Raw genomic sequence first — 6318 nt, forward strand, 5'->3', positions numbered from 1 at the left:
TTTAGAAATGCATGTGTGTTGAAAGAGTTTATGTTTTCGGCTCGTACATTTAAATTAGACTAGAAGTAGATTTGCGTCAACGAAAATGACCTTCGCCCGTTCAGACGGCCCTGTCAAAGCACTGTATAGCACTAAAGCTTTTAATCAGATCTGATTCTTTTGCATCATTGTGCTACGCTTTTCCCTCGGCAATCTGGGACTCTCACGGCGGACGTAATTGCCGCCGTCGCAGAATAACAATTACCTGCACAATGACACTTACTGCAGGCTTCAGGCTCTGAGTGGATCTGACCACCGAAATCACACAAAACCCTCTTCACAGCAGCGTTTACAGCCTCTCATATCTGACTCGCAGGTGTCGGCTGATGCTGGTGCAGGAAAATGTGGAAGTATATTGAATTTAATGTTTTAAGCCACACAAGTTTAGTGATGTATAAACTCTTGAACTTCTTCATGGATTTTGAGTGGTGGGACCTGCATGCTATCGGAAATGTCCTGCTTCCCACTTCTGAAGTCGTGATTAAGAGCTCGTTGTGTGCTTTATTGTCACCGGAATCGTGGAGGATACCAGGATTATTCTTTCCTAGTTACTGGGAAAATCTTATTAAAGCCAAAATGATATTTAGCGTTCCATTCATTCACAACTATTCGTGACCGGGTGCCCTCTGACTGTCTGACCCGGGCAGAGCGCTCCATACTTTTAGGGCCTGAACGGGGCAGAATAAGTGCAGTTCTCACTCAGTGAAATGGCCTGTGGAGTAGAGGGAACCTTGGGTACATAGCCGTGTCTTGGTTTCAGGACGACTTTGCAGTCGTTAGGCCCAAACTCAAGGCAAAGACAGGCTCACGGAGAGCACTTGCAAATCACCCGCTCGCTTGACCGATGCCAATGCTAGCAGAAGGGCAGTCTTAAGCGAAAGTGCTCGTAAATTGGCCGACCGTAGCGGCTCAAAAGGAGGACCTTTTGAGGGCCCTTAGGACCGTCGACAGGTCCCACATGGGAATGGTAAGGGACGAGACGGGTTGAGCCTTCTAGCCCCTTTTAGAAAGCGAGCAACCAGACAGTTCCTGCCCAGACTGGCCGGCCACAGGAGTTTCACAGGCTTCAACATTTGAGGAAAGGGTAGTTTTGAATCAAAATGATCTCAGCTCACCAGAGGTAAATTCGACTTGAGAGGACATTCATGTCCAATTTTTAACGAGGAAACTCGTATTTACAATAATTCCGATAGCACATGAAGACAGCATAAAGGCTCAATGAAAAAGTATTAATGATGGTCCACTAATATGAATTTCAATGTCTATGGAAGTTGCATAAATTTTACGTTCATGCATTTGGCCAATGGTTGTATTTAAGGTGACTTATATTGCATTCAGTGAATATCAGTTCATGCATTGCCTGAAAATCAAACCCAGGTGTTTCTTGGTCGCAAATCTTGGCGTTGCTACATGTTTTATTTAGGCTATTTGAGCTACAGAAATGTATTTATTTAAAAGAATTATTAAAAAAAAGTTTTAAAATGAGGAAATTTTTTTTTTCATTTTTTTTTTTCATAAGGACTTTTATGAACATTTTCAGTTAATTTTGACATCATGATTTATTAGGTGTCATTACCTAATTGCACACACACACACACACACACACAAACATAAGCTTATCACTCTCAGAAAAAAAAGTACAAAAGCTGTCACTGTGGTGGTACCTTTTCAAAAGGTACATATTGGTACCAAAAGTGTACATATTAGTACCCTTTTGAAGGGTCCTAGTGACAGCTTTTGCACCTTTTTTTCTGAGAGTGTACAAACTTTTATGTTAGATGCGGTTATTCACGATCAATCGATTTGACAGCACTAATATAAATTGACTCAAAGTGACTTTGCAGCGGCAGGCGGTCCGATCGGCTCCTGTGTCTCAGTTGATCCTGTAATGGGTCGAGACAGAAGCCACCTGTGGGAATTAGGCGGGCAGATGGAGACTGCTTTTGCCCTCGCAGGATCTCTTGACCTCAACCTCCACCTGCTGCAGAATAACATCAGTACAACAGGCCTTGAGCTACTGAAAATCAAGGGCAACGTTATCACATGAGAAAACTATAGTCTGTTTCTTATTATCAATTTAATAGCTGGTGGTGATGTTGCATTTTGTTTTTGTTTCCAAAAGCCATAATTGAGATATATGATATATATGAGACATATGAGATATACAATATTTTCTTCTTAATGCATTTAATACACTGTTATTGTCAGTATGCGTTGAATCTTAGGCTTTAATTGTGTCTCTAAATGTGCTGGAGAAGTTTTGGTATCATGTGCTCCTGAAGCAGAACCAGAGTATTAATGTGTCTCCACCTGTAGAGGACGCTGTTGAGTTACATCCTGAAAATCAGGTAAATCCAATGAGGTTAAAGTCACCAACCAGAAGCATTTTATGGGTTGACATAAATAGAGATGTCGCTGTGTGGCCATTATAGAGATGTTTTAAGTCACACTTGAGGTTTCATGGAAATCAATACAATTTCAATATTAGTGTCTGTATCTGCATGATCTTTTCTCTTCTCTCAGTTTTACTCAGTGTCTTTGCTGTTTTTTTAGTGGATGACCTCAGTCCTCCTCAAGTTCACAGGTTTTTTAGCAGTATACACACACACACACACACACACACACACACACACACACATAAATGACACTTGCTTTGATATGTTATCTAATGCAGTGGCACTCACACATGCTTAGAGTGCACCTGTATTACTTGTCTTGGAGATAGTGTTTTTATTCAAATGTAAGTATGGGGAATTGATGTAGATCCTACATAAAGACATTGAAACATTTTTGCTTCATAGAAAATCAAATTGAGTCAATATAAAGCTCCATTTCTTTGTTAAATTATGTAAAACGTGTGACACGTGACAGTGAGTGATGTGTGCTGATGATGTGCTCAGGTGCTCGACAGGTGCACCTCTGTCTCCGTTCTCTGTCTCCACCTCTGTCTGACTCTCTGTCTCTGTCTCCGTTCAGACGGGACAGAGGTTCAGATCTAAGGACAGATGTTCATCACATGTGCATAATCCTACAGGACACACTGACTGACAGCACAACAGCTGCTGCTCTCACCCTCACCTTGGGATTCAGCACACTATCTTTGGCATTCAATTACATTCAAATGGATTTATACCACTTTTCACAATAAAAAATAATTGTAAAACAACTTTACAGTGACAGCTAGTGTCCAAAACAAATCTGTTCAGTTCATCCTAAAACCCAAAAATGATAAGAATTTTAAAGCCCCGTTCACAAGGAGTCAATAACTCCTTGCATGCATGACGAAATGTATCTAAAAATCGTTTTAAATATAAAAGAATAGCAGCCCACACTACAACTTTATTATTAACGATAATGGCACAGAGAAACGATAAACAAACATTGACAGCCAATCAGAATCCATTCTGCTTTAAAGAGCGCGAGACTTAACTTGAATTAACAGCGTTATCGTTCTTTGTTGTGGCGTAACTTACACTAATTTAGTAATATTGCTATCTTTAGTTATCGTTATTGGTATGAACTGGTCTTAAAATAGGTGTGTGGTGTGTGTAATATTACTAGAGACGTTAAAGTTTGGGTTTTCAACATAAATGATACACTCAAATCTTAATGTGAAATTTGAAGCCGCTGCTTTCTAACGGTTGTCTGATTCGTCAAACAGGTAAACTGAATATCATTAGCATTTAGTTGTAGTCCTCAAAAGCCTGACTCATTTTATTATCTATTAATAATCTATTAACCTATATATTAACTTTGAGTTCAATACTGCTGTGTATCACTATGCTTTCAAATGAATTTTTTCAACTTCATTATTGTTATTTAGCTAAGTTAAATGTGCTGACTTTTAGATAAGTAGGCTACAGATAGCCTACTACTCTGAATACATTGCGGATATGTCTATTTGACATTTGGAAGATGTATTTAAGATGTTTATGATTTAGAATGTATCCAAAACTGCTCTTTTAAAAGATGTTTATCAAATGTTTGTCTACAACAGATGTGCTATCTTCATAATCTGCACTCTATAAAGTTCCTCGTCCAGTGGTCCACAGAAGCTCGGGGTTGTGTGGACAGGTGTGATACGAAAACAGCTGCTCTTCTTCTGGTTAATGGTCTTCATCAGCGTCGCCCAGGATCTGCTGTGTAACGGGAAGGAGATGAAGGAGGTGGGCAAGTGTAACACGAGTGTCTAAAGTTTCAAACAGCCACAGATGCAGGTTCTGATTGAAAAACCCCAACACATGTTTGTTTAGACACAGTATACCAGTAAAACACAACTCTTCTCTGGTGACGCACACTTTCTAGCACATCTCCCAGCACACACACACACACTTTCATTAGTTTTCTGTCCACCGCGCTTCACAGACATGCAGCTGTCAGTGAGATTAGACTTTTAGCAGGTGTCTATATATAGTGCCGGTTAAACAGATCACAATGGCACGTCAGCACTTCTGATCACGCTGTTTAACAGCCTAGAAAACAAAGACATTCATTACATCATGACATGACCCAGACCTGCGAGCTGTGTGCTGTCCGTCAGCAGGTCCAGACGAAACCTCAGCTGGCCTCTGAGGTGGCGACAGGATTTGGACTGTGCTGTGGATGCCTGACAGTTTATAGCATATGTGGAGAAACTCTTATTAGAAAACCAGTTCAAGTGTTGACATTAACCACACACACACACACACACACACACATAGTGAGATCCAAAAGAGCACACTGGAAACCTCTATTCTTCAGGGTTCGTACAAGGTGTTTAAAGTGCTTTAAATACTTGAATCAAATTTAAGTCCTGGAAAACAGCCATATTTATGAAAAAGAGCTTGAATTATTGAATTAATTTAATTGATAAAACAATCTTTTCACATAAAATCAAGGCTGCAACCCGTCTCATATAGATATAGAGCCATTTTTTCATGGCTATGAGCTTGATATTGCTCATATAAATATCCAAGTATATGATACACCTTTCATTCTTCAGGTCAATCATATATTCATGAGAGAAAAAAACTGTTTGAATAAGGAAAGCGATATCTTTGTCATATTATCCTTTCAATGGTTAAAGTTTCCACAGTCATCGCTTATGCTGCACTTTATTTGTACCATTTTGCTTTATTAGTTTATTTTTGTTTATATATTTACCTTTTTTAGAATTTGAAAGACAATAAAGATATTGTTTGATAATTGAAATCTCTGATTATAGTCCTTGAAAACCAAAAAGTAGTGCTTGAAAAGTCCTTGAATTGCATTTTAGTGTCTGTACGAACCCTGATTCTTGACTGATGTTTTTTCTCTCTCATAACTTTGGCAATAGATGAACTGAGTGATCGTGAAATGAGTCCCTGTAGTCGTCCAATTTGACTCTCATATGCTGATGAAAGATTCAGGAATTTGACAGGTGATTTTAATCAAATGTAGTTTGATCACTATCTTCTCTGTTGTTTACAAGATTAAGGCAATTATCAAAGTTTGATAAAAAAAAAAAAAAATACCATGTCAGATTTTGACTCATATTGTGATTTATGAACAGAATATCAGAGGGACATGATGTTACTCAAACATAGTTTATTCACTGCAATGCGTTATTAGGAGTTTTTCTGTTCTGCAAATGAAAATATGTTCTCAAATACAAATACAGTGGTCAAAATGTAAACATTGCTGAAGAAAATCCACAAGTTAGCATATTTTATATACTTCATTCAAGAACGTCATTGTGATTAGCCTTAAACAGAATGAGTTTTCTTTTATGAAATCACAAGCAAGTAAATAACTGAATAAATAAATAAGTGCAGATAACAGGCAACCAATTATTAAGATTAACAGCAGAGCAAACTTCCCCCGACAAACATGAAGTTTCAAGTAAAGCGTCACGGTTCATTCAAAGTGTCTACGACATGTCCAGTGTTGATGCATTTTAATATCACAGAGAAGCAAAATATATATACATGTGAGCAAATATGTTTCATATCAAATCTGTGCTCAGAAAAATAATAATAGTAATTTGTGCAGTTGAAATTATCACATTCACAAGAATCTAAAGATGGCATTCAACTAGCCCTCAATTATTTTTCCATCTAAAAATATTAAATATGTGACATCTTTGTGCAAAGAGTGGATTGAAAGGATGGTTTTGGTGATTGGTGAGGAAAACACACTTCTCGTGACTTGCAAAAGTACAGAGTTGCACAGCACTAACACGGCCTCTCAAACACCAAATCACTGAGACCATGTGATCAAATCAAACATCAGCCAAACACATTCAAAACAACTACATTTTAC

At 38.3% G+C, this 6318-nt stretch overlaps 1 protein-coding gene across 2 annotated transcripts in view; it reads right to left on the reverse strand.

The window, feature by feature from the left end:
- Positions 1 to 5589: 5589 nt before the first annotated feature.
- Positions 5590 to 6318, reverse strand: part of ccsapa (centriole, cilia and spindle-associated protein a) — a 4798-nt gene continuing 4069 nt past the window's right edge. For both annotated transcript variants that reach the window (XM_084105861.1, XM_084105862.1), the window contains exon 4: positions 5590 to 6318. This exon is cut by the window's right edge and continues 701 nt beyond it. The gene's annotated coding sequence lies outside the window, so the exon portion shown is untranslated.

Source organism: Abramis brama (assembly GCF_963993115.1).
Source record: "Abramis brama genome assembly, chromosome: 2".
Taxonomy (NCBI): Eukaryota; Metazoa; Chordata; class Actinopteri; order Cypriniformes; family Leuciscidae; genus Abramis; species Abramis brama.